This window comes from Opisthocomus hoazin, chromosome Z (assembly GCF_030867145.1).
Source record: "Opisthocomus hoazin isolate bOpiHoa1 chromosome Z, bOpiHoa1.hap1, whole genome shotgun sequence".
NCBI lineage: Eukaryota > Metazoa > Chordata > Aves > Opisthocomiformes > Opisthocomidae > Opisthocomus > Opisthocomus hoazin.
In genome coordinates this window covers 21967495-21986684 of record NC_134454.1, presented here as the reverse complement: position 1 = coordinate 21986684, position 19190 = coordinate 21967495, and the positions used below count along the sequence as shown (strand labels likewise).

Below are 19190 nucleotides of genomic sequence, written 5' to 3'. Positions count from 1 at the left end.
AAAGACCACAAAGAGAACTACGATGTTTTTAATCACAAGGTACATCATTATCTGCCTTAAGAACCTGTGCCGTCAGTCATCTTTTTTCCCAAATGTATCACCTTATTCTTTCATCTTCATAGTTTTACTTGAACATTTCACTTCTTCTTAGTCAAGAGTATAAAACATATGCTCAAGATGTATCTTGCAGGAATTAGTGAATGAAGAGGTTTTAAGGTGAGAACAACGAAGACGTTTTTCCCTTTTTTGGTGTCCTTGGCTAAAATAAAGCAGGTGCCTAGACAGAGCTAAGCATGTTCAGCAGAATCGCACTGAATAGTTTTGTTCCTTACCTAATGCTTGTTGCTCTAGTAAAATAACAAGAGTTCACAGCAGTTCTGTGAATTCAAATCTGGGTGCCTAAACAGAGGTTTAAGGAGAGGGAGAGGGACACGAGCAGAAACAGCTTCAAGACTGTCAGATCCAAACACTCTGAACTAGGATCTACAGTTTAAATGTCCAAGATTTCCACCTGATGTTATTAAAAACAGATGCAATTCTTTTTTGTGCAGTGTGAGACTGTTAACGCATAAAAGGTCGGGAATAATGAAGAAAAATTGTGGCATTCAACCCTACAGGAAAAAATACTTTCTCAATAATAGGGATCCAAAGACCCATTTAGTCACTTGATCAAAAGAAAAAAGACGATTAAGAGCATCTTGTACAATATCTTAGTTTGAATTATTTCTTTTTCCTTTTAAATTTTTAAAACAAAAATGCTACCAGATAAAAGTAGCATTATGGAAATATCTTAAAGGACATACACGTGGAGAGATAGTTCTTGTTCTGCAAATGAATATAGTTAATAGATAAATATGACTGTACTATAATAAAATTATATTTTTTCTCATTAATACATTCTGTCATGCTCCCTGCACTACAGTCCTTCCCCAGAACAAATTCCCATTATGAGCCATGAGATGTTTGGCTCTTGGGTGCATACCTAGTCCTTTGTATGCAAAGCAACTCCATTCCAGTAATGTGAAAATGAAAGTTTATTTCAGCAGTATATTTTTTGGCACCTTGCGATCCAAAGGTAGGAAACACCTTCTCAAAGATAAATTTCTCTCATTTTGTAAGCAAGCTAATTCATGTATATGCATGCAATTTTTTCTTAATTTCTCTCATCATACACAGATTTTGAGTATGTGTATCGTACAGACACAGACATGGAACAATGGGCAATTATGTGTTACGCACTGTGAGAAGAAAAATACATATCTTTTCCCTGTCACCTTTTAACCTGGCTGCTTTAAGATATGAGTAGTGGGAAAGTATTTTAATACTGGTATTGAAATGAAAAATGTAATTTTTCATTTGAATGTTTTCCTTCTTCCTTAGAATAAAGTGTCAGCTCTGAGCAGTGTGAATAAGGAAGGTACAGCTATGGGGAGCTTGTGCTGATGAAGCTGCATCACACAAATTAATGATGTGAAGATATCAAGGCTTCAGAGCTGCTTGCAGGCACCTGGTCTTTGCAGGAATGGTCCTTTCTGCTTTCCAGGTGGTGACAAGTTGCTGAGTCATCTTCTCGGTTTCTTGCAGGAGATGTTAAACTCTGTTTTAGGGAAGAATACCCAAGAAGATTTTCACAAAAGGATTTCTTGCTGTGTTCTTTCCTCCGTATTTTCTATTCCTCTTCTCTCATAACTTCTATTTTGGGATGGGACAATTCAACCTCTTTTTGTTCACTGTGGTTATAAGTATGCTACACACCATGGAGATGTTAGTCCACGAAAAGTAGAAGTCTGACAGCTGAAGTTGCTTGAAAAAAAGAAGTTTGTGTACCCACAGAGACCTAAAGGTGGATGTAAAATAACATGATATTTTGCATGTTAAAACTGTCAAGTTTGCAGTTTTCCTAGGCTTGCCTTTTCCTTTGCACAAGCTTTATTATCATTATTTTTAAAATACCCAGCCTCAGCCATACTTTTCATGGTTTGCTTGCAAAAATAAGAAACGGTGTCCAAAAAGAAGTGCTGGTGATGTATAAACAGTATATTTACTAGTAGAACTAATTTCTAAAAAAGCGGATGTGCAAATCACCTTTCCTCCCATATCTTAGTTGGGTATAGGTGCAGTACTGGCTCTGTGTTAAACTTAGTTGTTTCAAATGATAGGTGTCGTAAGATCTGGCAGACACTGTAGCTTGGAGATTTTCTTAATTCTGATATATTTTTATTTCTAAATTAATGTTTGGAACATTTTATTTTTATGTCTTGTGTACTTCTACGTGATTTTGCATCCCTGTGGATTTTCTCACAATTGCTCTGAAGTGAGCAGCTTTGCAGCATTTTCTAATGTTGAATTCATCCCAGCCTTCACAAACTTTAAAAAGCGTAGTCTAATGCTCAGGATGCAGAAAGGGTGCTTCATTCGGGCTTCACATAAATTGTGGCAAAGTGATCTTTTAACATACTATACTACACAAAGCTTTGGTGCTCGTGAAAGGTAATATATATCAATATATTACAAATTGCAGAATGTACTCCTGTGAAGAAATTTGCAATGAAATGTAGGAAGAAGACATAGTAAGCTGGAGCAATCTAAGCAAAGAAAAAATAAAGGGAGAGACTGAAGATCAAAATGAATGTAGGAATGGAAGATCCGTAATTCCAATTTGATAAGGAGATGTTAAAATACTTAATTTTGTAATGCATTTAGCAGTGTTTTACTGTTTAGACAAAATCAGCTTTACAGGCATTAGCGATGCCATATGTAAATTGAAGCAATACTGGCAAGTGATCTACCAAAGGGGAAAACACCACTGGGTGGAAATATTTACCTTGCTCCGTCGCAGTAAAGGTGCACTCTACAGCACCACAATTTTCAGGCTCCTCTTTTTTTTTAAAAAAAAAGGGGGGGGGGGGGGAATATCTTTGCATTCTTCTTCTTTTTTTTTTTTTTTTTAACCTTTCCCCTTTTTTTCCCCCCCAAAGTCTGAATCTTCGAACTAGGTCAAACTGAGTTGTCGTGAAGCCCGAAGGCAAACCGGCCGTGTCCAGCACCGGGCGCACCGCCTGGCACCCCCTTTTCAGGGGAGTGCTCCGGCTTATGCCAGGCTCACCTCGGTGCCCCAACGACACCTGCGCGCGAACGAGGCGCCCTCCGTCACTTCCAGCACGGGAAGCTCCTACCTGTCCCTTTTACGGGGTGCAGGCCGAGCGCTTCCCCCCCCCCAGACTTGCTGCCGTGCCCCCCCACCCCGCCCCGCCGCCGGCAGCCCGGCTCAGCGCCCCGCGGGGCTGGGGGGGGGGGGGGGGCGCTGTCCCCGGGGAGCCCCCGGCTCCGCTCCCGCCGTGGGCGGCGGGGATGCTCCACCTCGCAGCCTTCGGCGGAGGCCCCTCCGGCTGCCTGCGGCTTTCGGAGGGCCGCTCCGCTGGTCTAACGCGGCGGCGGAGCCCTGGCATGGGTGGGGCGGTGGCGGCTCAGCGGTCGCGGGGTAGCGGGGGGCCCAGCCAGGGGTAACTGCGCGGGGCCGGGGGCCGGAAAACGCGTGGCACGGGGAGAAATCACCCCGATTCAAAACATCCCGGGGAGGGGGGGGGGAACCCCAAACAATAGAGCCTCTTCAGAAATCGATAGGAGGTAGCCAGCACGCTGAAGAAAGTTTTTATTTTCATGCAGATTAAGTGAAAATATAAAAAAAAAAAAACAAAATCAACCCAACAAACCAAACCCCACAAGACAAGAACGACAAAATCCCTTTTTTAGTCTTTCGTAAATGCTTTAAGGTCTGTGAAAAGCATTTGCGCATCGCTGTGGGGAGGCAAATGATTGCAAATGTTCCTCTCTGGAAGACAGTATTGACCGGCGTTAGAAATACCTTCGTAAATCAAATCTCGATGGGGTCTATTTCTGGAAAAATCTTAATTAAAAATAGCGCACACACAAAACTGTGTTCTAAACAAAAAGAAAACCCCCATCCCCCCAGCCCGTCTGCTCTCAGATTGTGCGGTGTTGTCAGTGGAACTGGAAACCTCACAGCCATCACTCCAGCATTTTGCTGTAGAGAAAGGGGGGGGGGGGGGGGGGGGGGGGCTGGACGGGGGCTCCGGCGGCTTTCATTGCTGGGAGATACTTTGAGGGCAAAGCAGAAGTGCCCCCCCGGGAGCAGCGCTCTGCTGCTGCCGCCGCCGCCGCCTCTGAGATGCTACAGTATCAGGCAGAGAAGAAAAGAAATGAGTTTGGAGTTGATGCACACGCCGGAGCAGCAGTAAAAAGATATAAGATATCGACACGCTCAGCTGCATCTTGTTAAAAGCTTCCTGCGGGTTGGCAGAATGAAATCTTTATTTAAAACACACAAACTATCGTCAGGGGAGGAACGGAAGGGAAAACACTAAAAGGGCCAAACGCGATGCTTAACCCAGCGGTATAAGCAGCAGAGGAGGAGAAGCGAGGAGATTGGTTTGGGGCGAACGGAAGGGGGGGTGCCCTCGTTGCAGCCCAGCCACAGCGGCTGCCCGGGGACTCGGCGCCTCCGCTCCGCTTTGGGGGGAGACTTTTCGCTTTGATGGTGATAATGATAGTTGCCCTGGTAGGAGAAAGGGACTCGGGAATACCAGAAGCCTAATTTGTTCTCGCACTTGGGCGTGAATGATAGGAAAACGTGCGTCGCCACCACATCCACAGCAGCGCTCTCTTAAGTGGTGGTAATGTTATTATTTTATTGTTGCCAGCCGGTGGCTTTAAAGGTGCATTATTTTAATACATTATTAATTGTTTTCCCAGGGAGAGGAGGAAGGTGGGGATAGGGCTTCTTATTATTAATAGCGAGGAGCTCGCTCGCTCTCTTCGCGCACACAGGGGAGCGCGGTGGGAGGAGGCAGCTCCGGGGGGGGACGGGGCGAGGTGGGCGGCGGAGCGCGCCCCGATCGCGGGCTGCGACCCCGGGCTCGCTTGCGGCTGCGGCGCGCCCCCGCGGGGCGGGGCGCAGCCCCCCCCCGCCGGCGAGCGGAAAGTTCCGCGGGCAGCTGCCAGCGCCGTCCCCGCCCGGAGCGGCTCCGCGGCCGGCACCTCCCCACCCCAGCTCCGCGGGGGCGGCGCGGCTCCGCTGCCGCCAAAGTTGCGGCGGGGCCGGGGGCCGGGTCCCCGCCGCCGCTGCCAGCCATCAAGTGGCTCGTTAAGGAAATGCAGGTGAGCGGGCCGAGCAGCGGCGCCCGGGGGTGGGGTGGGGTGGGGTGGGGGGGGGTGGGCTGCGCGTGCCCGGCGGGGAGCACGACCCCTGGGTCGGCGTTCCCCGGCCCCTCGGGCCGCCCGCGGTGCCGGGAGCGGAGAGCGGGGCGGCCGCCGCGCACCCGGCGAGAGACGCTCCGCCGCCCCCCGCCCCGCACAGACACACGCACACGTACACAGACACGCACCCCCCACCCCTCTTCCCCACCCCTCGCTCGCTCCCTCTCTCCTCCCTCCACTCCCTCCCCTCGCTCTTTCCCTCCCTCTCTCTCCCTCTCTCTCCCTCTCCCTCCCTCTCTCTCCCTCCCTCTCTCTCCCTCTCTGTCTGCCGGCCTCATCGGAGAGAGTTGCAGGTACCTTTCCTCTCACCTCCCCCCCCCCCCCCCCCCGCGAATTTTAGGGTGCAGCAGCTTCGGGAGGGCTTTTTTTTTTTTTGTTAATCACTAGTAAAAAAAGAAATAAATCTGTATCTCTGGAAGGATGACTCTTTTGCAGGAGTCTGCTCTGAAAGCAGGGTTACCCCCAAGGAGCTAGCGGCAGCGGCGCTGGATCCCACCAAAACAGAGCTGCCTGATGTAGCATGTGCTTCTCTCTCTCTTTGCAGTTCTTCTGGGCCCGGGTGGACTAGGGGCTCGGCGCGGCGCCCGGCTGCCAGGAGGGCAAAGCCGAGACTCCTTCAGGTTTCCAAAGAGGTCCGAGCGGACTGCATTAGTAAGTAAATAGTCTGTGCTTGGTTTCTGTCCCTGTGTTCTCCTGCTCCTCCAAACCTTTTGTTACCATGCACACACACACACGTATGCACACACACACATCTTTGTGTGTGTGTGTATATCTGCTTTTAAGTCGTGCCATTCTGGTCAGAGAGGGACTTGGCTGTGGTAACTTGAACTGTTTTCAGTGGGAAAAGTGTGTGGAGTGGTTTCCTTTTCTGAGGAAAGAAAATTGCAGGTGGATACTTGTGTAAAAAAACAAGTGTCAGGTATTGTGTAATGGGTACCTTGGTCCAGGTACAGGTATATGGTAGATTACAGACAAAATCTAGACAAAGACGTACTCCCTCAGGAGGGGTCTACAGCATGGTATGACCTGCTAAGTAATGCCAGGTGACAGGCATTCAGTTTAATATCAAATATGCATGGCTTATAGATACTGAGTGTTTTTATTCAGTTGTAAGCATTTTTAGTCCACATCTTTGAAGTTGTTGGATTTTTAACAAAGTTTCACAAGATGTATGTATGTATGTTTTTTCCTGTAATGAGGATGACAGTTCCCTAGAACAGCTTGGCTTTCTAAGTGCTTTTATGGGACATATTCAGAAATACTGATGCCGCTTTTTTAAATAGGTGTGAAAGATCTGGGGGAAGCAATGAGATAAGCTTAAGAGGGCTTCGTGAACAGTAGGATTGAGGTTTGCTGGCTGAGCTGTAGAGCTGACAGAAGGTACAAAGATCAAATAGAGGTATGTCGTGAAGAGTCTGCTGTTAGGTGTTGCTTAGCACTAAATATATCTCCGAGGAGGAGAACTTTTGCAGGTGTTATTTCTCTTGGGACAGTGGACCAGTTACTGACATTTGCTGCATCTCTGATAGAGGAAGCAGCTAGTACTAGTAGGTGAGGGTTAACTGTTTCCTAGTTAGGGGGAAGAAATAAGCATGAAAAGTATGTCAATGAAATTATTTGCTCAGGTTTACTAATATCTAAATAAAACCGTTGTGTTGTGTCAGTAGAAATATAGTTGAGTTAGGTGTTTTGAATGTACTAGAAGGAATCAATAGCATTCAACATTTTTTCTCTATTCCTGCCAAATGGACTTGGATTTAAATTCTTCATGTGTTATTTTATCTATTGTAGGGAAGAAAATAAACTTACTTCTTTGTAAATTCTTGACAAATTTACGTTATTTTACAGTACAAATTCACAATAATGGGTACTGTAAATAAAATATACAACTCAAATCTCATGTATTATGTTCTTACTGTTCACTTGATCAGAATTAACTTGTGTCTTTAGAAGCCGTTAAACATGCATTTACAACTGCTTTTTATTAAGCATCTCAATGTGAAATTAATGTTGCGTTTTCAGGTGGAATTCAAAATGTCGCCAGGAGTGAAAGTTTATTAGGATCAAATTAAATGCTTTTCTTTGTGAAGTAAAGAAATTAGTTTATGTCACAACAGTAAAGGTAATTAGACAAAATTTATTTAGGAAATTAGTGTGACACAAGCAGGAAGGGCTAAATCTGCAGTAGCAGAAGGATGATGTTCCGAGTTGCTTTCAGGTATTCATAATATTAAAGCTAGCAATAATTAAAAAGCATAGGCTACAAGTTCTGAGGTAGTGAATCAGGGTGACTTCCATATAGCAACACGCTCTGTGGGTAAGTGACAGTAACATTCATGACAGAAAAAAATACCCAATGAACTTGTGAACTTAAAATAAAAATATAACACATCTGCTATCTTAGCAAGGAAAACTACTGCTATTGTTTAATACCATGAATTTATCTTTCAGTTAAAAACAAGCTTTTTTTCCCTTTTTTTTTTTTTTATTAGAGCAGGTAACATTTGACATGTCTCCTTGCTGTGTTGTGCTCCCCGTGGGCAGAACATTAAAAAAACATATCCAGATAATTTGTGTTAACTGTTTTGAGACTGCATACAGAGAAGTTTATTGGGTTAAGCTTTTTGTTCTGCTAGGTGGTCCCAAACATGCAGCATGCAATGTTGAATGCCTAACAAAAGTGTCTATTTTTACAGTAAAAGAAAGAAGGTTAAAATATATTTGACTAATCAGATAGGAACTACATTGTTTAGTTGAGGTTGAATCACAGCATACTTTATGGCTTTATTAGTTTGGAGCATACTGTATATTATTTGTCTTTTGGGTTTTACGTTAAATCTAGGAAATCTCCTGGCAATACTTCAGTATCTATACGAAAAATGACACATACTCCACTTTTGCTGTAATTACTACTTGCTACTGTGGGAAACGACCTGAGTCAAATCCGGGCAATTAAGTTTGATGCATATTATATTTGATCCTATATGTATGTACAATCTTGATCATAATTGTTGATAAAGGAAAATGTCAAAAGTGGGTCAATATAATTCAGAAGAAACAACAAAGGACTTAAAAAAGACCTCTTGCTGTGAAGATATGAAGTTGATAGAATAAAGTTGCATGTGTCAGCAGTAATGTGTTTTATCATGCAATTGTTGTTGTTATTCAGATCAGATAATGGCCCGATGAAATGTGTAAGCAATCTGCAGGGAATGAATGATTAATTCCTCTAACGTGTTTATTGTAGGAATTCTTACTAATAAAATCCTACATACATACATTAATTTGCAGTAGGTAAAGTCCAATAGCATTGTCTGTGTTAATATTAATCACTTAGTATATATACCAATGTACTACCAAACTTTGTGGAGATAAACTGTGACAGCGAAATGATGTCAGACTATTCATTCTTTGTTACATGGGGCTTTACTGAAGAAACAGACAGTACACAAACAAACAGCACAAACTATTTTGAAATGGTGGATATGATAAATACCAGATAATACACAGATGTTTTAATCAACTTGGTTTGTGTCTTATTAACATAGCTTACACAGCATTAATAAATTTTATGTGTATGGATGCTAATTCTGCAGGTTCCAAGTACTCTTAGCAAGTTGAAGAAACTAAGATGTCGTTGGTTAAATTGGAAGACAGGCCAGTTCAGCATTGTGGAAAAGGTTATTGTTACTTTTCTTCAGTCCAAAACTTGTTTAGTGTGAAAACAGAGTGGTACCTGAATCCCACTATTTAGACTAAGCTTAACTGAGGTACTATCACTTTGAAGACCTTGTAAGCAGCAAATGTTCTTGGCAGCAAATACAAATTTAACAGTAGCATTTATGCAGATGATCTGTAATTTAGGGTTGGATTTTTGATATCTCTGCTTAAGGAAAGTAGTTTTTTTCCTTCATTAGTAGCCACAGGGATTCTAGGGAAACTAACTGGGGAGAAGGAAAGATTCAGGACATTGTTTAAAAAAGACAAAGAAAAAAAAAAAAGGCCAAGAAATACATCAGTATCAAAAGGCTGGAGAATGCCTGTTTATGCTTTTTTGGGATTTTTTTTTTGCTGCACAGATGTTACAAGGTCATTAGTACTAGAAGTTTTTTAAAGAACTGTTATGTTATCCCTTGCTCTTCTAGACTTTGCATCTTGCAGTTTTGCATCTCTAATCTCAAGAGAAACTCTGATAAAGTTAACAGAGGGTTTTATGTCACAGTGACAACAGAATGATGACAAAAGGCTCACAAAGTATTGGCAAGGAGTGCATTTGGTCTATAATTTTTTGGACATATTTGATTGTGATGAAAAATGTTTAGTAGCAAACAGATGGATTTAAAATTCCAGTAGGAGATAAGCAGCAGGCATGGATGAGTTAATTCTCAAACAAGAATTAAATCTATTTAATAATAAAGACTTAAGAGAAGGAACGTGCGCACAGGATTAGGCAAAAGCAATACATAATGGGAGGGGTTTTTAGCATTTCTGATGCTATTAGATGCTGTCTGTTTTTCAGTTTGCCCGTTCTAGTAGCTTCTTTAATAAGATTTGGTATAAAACAGTAACAGAAAAGCTAGCAATAAATGGAAAATTGCGGAGAAATTACTACTTTTATGATCAATATGAGGATTGAATTACACATCTATTTTCATTTGTTGTCAATAGTTGTAGAAACAGTCCTATTTCTCTTATATTTCCATTCTATTAAATATGCTTTATTGAGTGAAAACTAGTGTGCAAGAAATCTCATTTTTTATGTGCTGTATTTCTGTGCTGTCAACTTTGTAACTGCTTATAAAAAGTGGATTTTTTTTGTCAATAAGTAAGCTTAAAATCTAGTTGAATAAGATTTTAACCGAGTGAGGACTGCAGAATCCGGCTTATAAAATCAATTTTCTAAAATTTGTCAACAGTACTGTAAAATTTGTCAAAATATTAACGTGTTTTAAATGTATGCTGAATACAGGCATGCTTTCAAATGCCTATAAAGTTTTTTGAAATGCTATTACACTTTCCAGTTTGTGCGCTTACATTGTGCTGAAATGTAAAATTAATGTTTTAGGGATGTATTTGGAGAAAGAGATTTCTTAATGTGTATGTTTGCAATATGAAGAAGACTCTGAGTTGTCCAGCGATTTTTCCTCAGAGGGCTGTGTGGAATTTGTTCCAGTTGTAAGCAGTATGAGCTCGTGTATTTACCAGTTAAAAGATAGATACATATTGTAGGCCCAGTCCTCTGCTTTATCTAAATAGTGAGTGTGGAAAAACATCTTCGACGGCAGCCGGTCCCATGCTGAAGTCTTACCTCACTGTGAAAAGCTGGAACGGTGTTTAAGCTGAATTCTTCAATATATTTCAGGATGGCTATTCAAAAGGTGAAGTGGACATTTTGGTGCATATGGTGCATTCTGCTCTTCTGAATTTAAAAATGGAAGAGCTGTATGCAGTGGCCATCAAGAAATTACTCTTTCTCTAAGCTGCTGCTCTTTATTTGGTTTTAGATTACCTAGCTCATTTGCAAAGCATGTGTAACACTGCCCAGCAATGAACTGTTAAATGCTCATGCTTTTTTTTTTTTTCTTCTGCAGTGGAAAGATGGGTTGGAGAGGGAACTGTTTTAGCACAAGTGATTGCCTAGTCTGTAAACTTGAAGATTCATGGTTTAATGGGATGTGGGACTATTTAGCTGTTCTAGTTACGAATGAAACTGTGTAAGTAAGGTAAACTCATATTTCCAGAGTGCTCAAGAAACTTCCTGGCTGGTGAGCTTCTCACAGATGACAGAACAATTGCTTTATGAAAATTGATTTAAGGTGAGCAACCTGAATAAAGGTCCTCTGGTGGCAGCAGGTTGGAAGTGTACACCAGCCAGTCTTTTGGGAGCTATAATTCCTAAGGTTACTGCAGCAGAAATAACTGCATAAGAACAATTGCATCTACTCTAGGCTGGAAGTAAAGTGATTTTTAGACTCCCAAGCAGCAGTTTAACAGTCAATGTGGGAGTATGTCAGGCAAAGTAACTTTGCTCTAGCTTTGACGCATTCCCTCTCCCTCTCCCCTACACTCTTACAATGTATCCTTTCGTGTGATGTAAGACATACAGGCTCCGGAGGCCTTGTACTACATGGGACAGGACCTTCAACTACTTGTTCATGTTCAGCTCTGTATTCTCCTCACTCTCCTCACTCTTTTAGACAAAAGTGAGTTTCTTCTGTCTTTAGCAAAAAAAAGTAGTCCTCCATGTTGTAACTAGATCTAACATCTCATACTAATTTATACTCTGAAGATTTTTTTTTTTCCCCAAAACAGGAGTAAATGAAAACATTTACAGTTTTGTTTTCAACTTCTGATGAAGTGCAACATACTTTCAATACCTGCACATAAGGGAGAGCATTGATGTAACTCGGGTGGCTACAGAATTGCTGGCAATAACAAAAGATAAAAAAAATAATGTCTGAATTGCCGTCCATTTGGGTAGGAGGACATAAGAATATTCATCCCATCAATTTAAAAAAGACACCAAAATCCCTACAGGATAGTGTGTTGACTCAATCTTCAAAGATTTTCTTTTACGTTGAAAGTAATGTGCTGTGATGTAGTGTTAGGCAAAGCTCAATAGCAACATCAGTTCTCAATGGAAAGGTTTCAAAGAGGAGAATCTGTATGAGTGGTCCATGTCTGCATGAGCTGCTTTCCTTTTCTTACTGCAACTGTGAGGTTGCCAGATGGCATCCTCAGACTTCTTCAGAGAGCCGGAAAAACATAAGGAGTGCACTCTTAATCAGAAATCATAACAGTATAATGAAATTACAGTTGATACTTTTCTTCATGTAGGTTTTCCTTGAGGAAGTGTGTGCTTTTTTGACTGTTGATTATTGTGAGTTTTGACCATAGCAGAAAATTGTTATTATGCTTATGCACTAGTAATACGAACTGTCAGTGTAGCTAGGGTATTAGAATTTGTACTGTAAGAAGTCAGATCTGAAACCTGTTTTGAGACCTGTAAAATTCCTGTAGTAGGAGGAATCTGTTGGGAGAAGCTTGATCAAAGTTAAATCATCAATACTGAAATATTCTATATAATCTAGTAGAAGTACTTGAGAAATATACAAAAATTTCTGTTTTGGAGGAAAGAAGACAGAAGTCTGCCAGCAAAGCATGAGATTAATTTCAAATTTGACATTAGTAGATTTGGGCTGGAAGCATCAACATATCAACTGGAGTATTTAAAAAAAAAAGAAAAAAAAAAAGAACTGATACCTTAATATTGTAGTAACCTATGTTCGTTCTCCTTTGGATAATTTAGCCAGTTCTTCAGTTTTAAACACAGTTATTCTGCAAAATTGTCCTTTCTCCATATGAATGAAAGATATACTTTTTCATACAACGAAAGTCCTAATCTTTCTTTTTTTTTAAATTTTTTAAAGACTGCTGGGCAGCTAGACTTGAAACGCTGCAGAAATGCATTTGCTGGTTTTTGCAGAACATAGCCTTTGAAATAGGCTGTATGGTTGATTTGACTCCTCTTTCTCCCTGTGAAGCCACTGTCTTCTGACAATTCAGTGAAACTGAGACCAGTCAGTGAGGTTCTTTTATCAAGTGCCTGAGCTACGAAGTGTACAATGGACTGGAAGGATTTGCAGCCGTAAGATATGTTGATTACCAAACCTGGGTAACCAAAGATTGTTAACCATGCTCCTTGTATCCATAATATGGTCTTCTGAAAAATTAATTTATTCAGTGAGAATTGGGTCAGCGGCATACAGTAGGTGTTACTAGGAGAAACCAAGAAAAAATTTAAAAGCAAGGTCAAATTATTTTCTTCTAGATTTTTAGAACAAAGTGCAGTGGGCTTCCTGTGCGGTTTGTTTTTTACTTTCCATTGTAATGGAAGTATGAGAAAGGATACAAAGTAGTGAAAAAGTCATGTTAGCTACCAGAGGCCATTGGTTGGAATGAAGTTGTCAGGAAGTGTATTTTTTATGTGCAATCTATAATAAAAAATATTCTAGAATTGAATAATTTTCTGAGCAGCTTCCATACAGGTTGTGGTGCTCTGCCAACCTAGTCAGAATGCATGATTTAAAATATCTTTCCTTTGAGAATCCCCTATAGGTTGGTTGTTTTCTGTTCCACGATTATTAGAGAAGAGTGATTTTTGTATTTGGCATAGCACTAGTAAGTTGCATTGCAGCACCTGGTTTTCCTCGTCAGCTGTAGGTTTTCAAAGGTTTCTATAAGTGTGGAAACGCAGTCTCTGGATATTCCTATTACCATATTCTATGTAGGATCATAAATTGGGAAGTATCCAAATGTATTGGTGCTCAGAATCACCTTTTTTTCTCAGCACAGAGGCCAGCTTTTCCCACCCTTACCTGTCTTCCCCTTTTTCATACCCTTCCTCTGCAGAAGACTGGAATATAGTTTAAGTGTCTGTTTATTTTGAAATTAGATCATAATACAAATTTCTGTTCCTTCTGACTGACCCTTAGGATAGCAACCCTTTCTTCTTGGGTAAGAATTCACTTTTAGGTAGGGTGATGTCTAACTTCCTTACTTTTTTTCCCTATAAAAAAAGGATTCCCTGATAAAAATGAGCACTTCAGATTACATGAATATCAGATATTTCTGAACATAGGATGAGAGATGAAGGAGTAACTGACAGTGTTCTGCTGGAGTTATGGAATTAATAAAGTAGACATTTATGAATGTTGGGATGAGTTAAGTGTACTGATATCACTGGGCCATACTCAAGTGCAGTTATGCAGATTACATCTTTTTATCCCTTCCCCCCTACTCTGACAGCTGTTGATTGGCTTGAGAACTTAAATGAGGAGGGAGAAGGAAGCTCATGAATATTCCTATCTGTTCAGTGTTCTGTTGATTTTATTAATCACCAGTGCTGAACAAATTAAAGAAGGCATGAATTGTGACGTCAATTTCAACATTTTTTGATTACTTAAGTAAGGTTTTGTAAAAAAAAAAAAAAAATTGCAGTGTGTGTTCCATTGTGTATTTAAAATAAAGAATTGTTAGAAGATACATGAGGAGGAAGGAAAGAAAAGTGAGGGTAGAAAATGGGTAAGTAATGAGAATGGAAGAAATCCTCAGCAATAAACAGAGTAACGTTATTGAGGTCTCTGGTGCAGTGTTGAGTCAGATAATGCTTTGTTTAGTCACTGGGGAAGAAATTTAGTTGCCTAACAATAGAGGGCTCATGCCTGAGGTATCTGCTCAGGCCCAGGCTGCTGTTCTCTTGTACCATATCTGCCACTCCCATACAGTATTTCAGAAAACCGAGAACTTACACAATTGCACATTTATCTGTGTTTAGGATTATGAATAGCGCATGTCTATATTCTGATGTTGTATCTAGAACTTTGCCTTTCCTCCTTGCCATTCCCAAAGGCAAGGATTATTTTGTGTAATGCTAATTATATCTGAAGCTAACAGAGAGAGCTCCCTTAATCAACACTTGTGCTTAACTATCAGCATAATTAGATAATTATATTGTGGAGACATCCTAGAAATAATATCATGCATGTGTGCATCTGTGTGTGTTGGAAGTGACATCATCCTTGTCTTCATGTTGTGAAAGAAGCTTAACTGTGTCATTTTGTTTGTGTTGTTTTCATTTTTTTCCCATTTCGAAGATGATACACAAATTGGAGTCCTGAAGTTTATGCTAGTAATCATACTCCATCCACAGAGTCAGCTTGTGTGCTTTCCTACGCGCTAACTCTGCCGCAGACAAGGCATAGAAGCACTGCAAAAGTGATGAACTGTGTAATGTCACACTACCATTTTCTTATTTGCTGCTTTGGTAGGTCACCTTTTTCGGTTTCTTGAAAAGGAAAGGTGGACCTGGGGGTCTGTGTAACATAATTATGCTGAGGTGAGGTGTGTTTTCTGTTTTTATGTTATTGACATCTTGACCATTATGCAGCCAGTAAAGATTACTGGCAGTAATACTTTCTTAAGAGGTCAGGGCTATTGATTTTGGAGTATAAGCAGAGCTGATATGATAAATGTTATGATAATATTTCTATTTGGATTTAACTTTTAACAGAATTTGTTTTGGACAAAAAGTTTGAGATACATGAATATGCATTTACTGAAGTTATTTGGATATTATATTCATTAAATTATTGTTGCAGAAGACATTTGAAGTGTTCTGCTTGGTAAGGGGTATTGGGAATAGCATGCATCAGAGACTGCTCTTAAAGATGGAGGTCTCTGTCTGTAACCTATCTATCAAGGTTTTAGAAAGGCAAGAGAATAGATCTTGCTTGTGAGCCAGAAACATTTTCCATAAACAGAAGAAGTTTTCTGCAACAGTTATCCTAATAATCACAAAGAATAGAGCAGTTTCTTTAGCAGAAAAAAGGATCCAAGAAAACCTTAGTCTGTATTGTTTCATCTAATTTTATTAATATAGATAGCCATTAGTAATATTCCATCCCTGTAGGATTGTATCCTAGGTCATGCAAACTGTAACATCTGTTTATGGTGTTTCACTGTCTACATTTTATTAACTTGGAGAAACAAAACAAAAATAAAACAATTTAAGCAATGTTGAGGCTTTTGTAACTTAACCTCACTCTATGTCTCTGAAAGTAGTAAAGTATCATTTGTTGTCATTTATATCTGAATCATGTAAAAGTTGTGATCTGGATGGAACTTGGGGGATATAAAGAAGATGACTAATAATTATGATAATTATTATGGTGATGCCTTATGTTTGAGTAAGAGAAAGACCACATTGTAAAGTTCATAAGTGGATTTTTTTTTTCTTACTCGATAGTCAAGGAGAAAATATAGGAACAGAGTGAACAATGTAATGCTTCTTTTTTGGCTGCTATTAGGTTGTGGTTTTAGCAGTGTTAGGAGGGAACTAAGATAGGAAGGCCACCTTGCAGAAGAATGTTCACAGTGACATTTCTGTGGTGGTAACTTTCTTCCTTATTAGCAGCAGCTAGATCTCACTTTTCACTAAACATACAGTTTTTAAAATCAGTTCTCAGATAAGCAGATAACAGTCATTTCCAAAGGGATGTTATGTGATAATGGCTAAAACAATGTTAATAATGATCTGATGTTATTTCACCAGAGTATCTTTGCGCAAAAAGTATTGTGTTACTGGTTGCAACCTGAGTTCTGCTTCTTATTCTCTGATGCAATGCAATGTTTTTTTTGTTTGTTTTTTTGTTTTGTTTTGGTTTTTTTGAGGGGGGACAGGAGAGAGAGGGTATGTTGGTACACATGTGGGGAGCATGTAGTGATTGTACTCTCTGATTATGTTTGTTGTATTCATTTTGAATTCCCAAATGGACATTTGAAGTTACTGCAAAGTGCAGTATCACCTTCATCTTCTCCTTATCTGATACTTTATTAGTACCTTTGAATTTCTTCGTCAGGAAGAAATAGCAATAATTCTTGGTAGTACCTTTCTTGAGCACCATTTATACACTTCCATAAAACAGAAAACAGTACAGTTGTGAAGCCTCTTACTGTGTATCGGGAAGTTAGTTCTTAATAATGCTGTCTAACAGTATGGCGCTGTGCTGCTGGTTTAAGAAAAAGCTAATCATCTGAGTTATTTAATACTGCATGCATTTGAACAGAAAGTTTTTTAACCTTTGTTTATGGCAGCAGAGGATGAATTGAGGAGACAAAGAAGCACCACTGTACTGCTTGTGTACTGCTTGGCTTATGATGAAGACAGAGGCATATGTTTCCTCTGCACTCAGGAAGAATTCTCTGCAGAAAAAATCAGGTTGGTCACACGGATCGATCCCTTTCTGCTGCCAGTCTTGACGAGATGAAAGCTACGGAAGTTTCTTTAGTAGTCAGGATCAAGTAGTCAGAGAAACTAGAGCTATTTTAAAAACCTGCATTGGTTCCCTGTTCAGGGGGTCAGCGGCTGCTCATATGTTGGGAGCAAGCCTGTGCCCTGTTCTGCGCTGATGGCTCCAGTGGAGTGAAACATCTCGAGATTCTCTGCTAAGAACATGGGTGAAAAATGCCTCTTTCCTGTAGACATTTTCAAATATGGTGATCGTTTGACTAAAGCCGTCTGTAACTGGTCAGGTAAAAGGAAGCATATCTTAATGCGAATTTGTGAAGGCTATCTTGTATGGCTTGTTTATTTGGCCTTCAGTCAAAGTTGATAATGAGGTGAGAAGTAGCTCAGAAAGTTTTCCTTCCTTGAAGTTTGAGAAGAGCAAACCAGTTAAACAATTAAGAGTGTATGTGTCCGTTAATTTTTCCACAGTCCATATTTAAAGTGAGTGTATCTCTTTTTCTCTCAACATCTTTATAGAGAAACACCTTTCATATTTCTTTCTATTTGTAAAACACATTCTGTTGTAATACCTACAACATATCTAATGTGTATCTGTATTACAGATGTGTTCAGACATTGGTAGCTGAAGTGTTAATTGGGTTACCTTCCCTGAACAACTCTATTAATCCCTGTAGCCCTTTACTTGCCCACAGAGGAACTACCATGTGTTTTACGTTGTAAATAAGAAAACAGGATTGGGCAGTTTTATGAAGCAAAGATAACCACTCAAGAAGAGCATAGCACACCTAGGCTTTTCAACTGCTTACAATAAGTACCAGTTTATGTCTTCCATCAGTAAAGATTTCACAAGGAAGGCAGTGGACAGCAACCCGAAAGAAAGGATACAAGTTTTTGCCTCGTCCCCAGGAGCAGGAATCCAGTTGTTGTCACGTCTTTTTTACAAGGTAGTTCCAGCAGGCTTTTTTTACCTCCCTTTTACAAATTTTGCAAAGCATTTTAAACTCTAGATTGATAATAAATATACAAATGAATGTGGTTGATATATCCCAGTAGCTGCAGGCAAATCTTATTCCCAAAACTGCATTGAAAAAGGAAGTTGTTATAATACACACTAGGAGTAAATTCATGGAGAAACAGAGTATTTTCCCCCAGAATATTAAACTGGAGTCTTAATTCAACTGTGTATCAGTTTAAGAGAAACTCTTGTGAAGTGAGATATAATTGTCCTTGCTACTCACTTTCATGATGGTGTTTGAAAACAATGTTCTCATCATTAGTGTTAGAATTAGTGAAAATACAGAGGAAATATCCATAATTGCAGCAGTGCGTATCCCAAACTGAAATTATTAAAGCCTTTCCAGTAAGTTTACAGTATTTTAAGTACTAATTACTCATTTAGTTTGTATATTCTCATGGTGATTGGTAGTTACTTTTTGTTTGGAGAAAGCTATAATGTGATTTTTATATGCTTCCCAGGAAAGACTGACACACAGCACACTCCTTGTCCCCCCTGCCGCTACATAATCATTGGAAAGATTTCAAAAAATGGTAATTAAAACATGTGTGCACTAGAAACACACACATCATTACTAAACGTATCAGAGTGAACTAATTAATTTCATTGTTTTATATTAATCGAATAATTGCAGTGGTAAGCACAGATGATGTATAAAATAAGAAAACCCAGCAATACTCCGGTCATAAGTTACATGCAAAGCTGAATCTTACAGGATGATGTGCTCCATGTTAGTCATAGGACACCTGCAACCAGCTGGCATTGTTAATTCATTGCTAGCAAGAACACTTTTTCATGTGCTTCTTTTATACGAGTTCAGCATCAGCTGGATAACAGAAGTAGTGAAGTAGTGAGTCAAAGTTTACACCGTTTGAGTGAGTGGTTTCCTTCTCTTCACAAGAGTATATGGTCCGGGTATCATCAAGTCTGTAAACAGAAACAGCAAAGTCTACTACTTGCTGCAGAAACAGCCATCCAAAACATTTTAAAAATAAAATCAGTCGTTTTTTATACTATTTGCAGATGACAGTATGGCCCTAGGTATGTTCTAAATTGCAGACTGTCTTATTTTCTGAAGCATCTCAGATT

At 40.1% G+C, this 19190-nt stretch overlaps 1 protein-coding gene across 34 annotated transcripts in view; it reads left to right on the top strand.

The window, feature by feature from the left end:
* The first annotated feature begins 5104 nt into the window (after window positions 1-5104).
* PTPRD (protein tyrosine phosphatase receptor type D) overlaps window positions 5105-19190 on the top strand; it is a 1391241-nt gene continuing 1377155 nt past the window's right edge. For 33 of the 34 annotated variants that reach the window (XM_075446992.1, XM_075447021.1, XM_075447020.1 and 30 more), the window contains exons 1-2: window positions 5485-5570; window positions 5822-5928. The gene's annotated coding sequence lies outside the window, so the exon portion shown is untranslated. Of the gene's footprint in view, window positions 5179-5484; window positions 5571-5821; window positions 5929-19190 lie in introns of those variants that run through there. The other variant, XM_075446987.1, reaches the window with a different exon arrangement.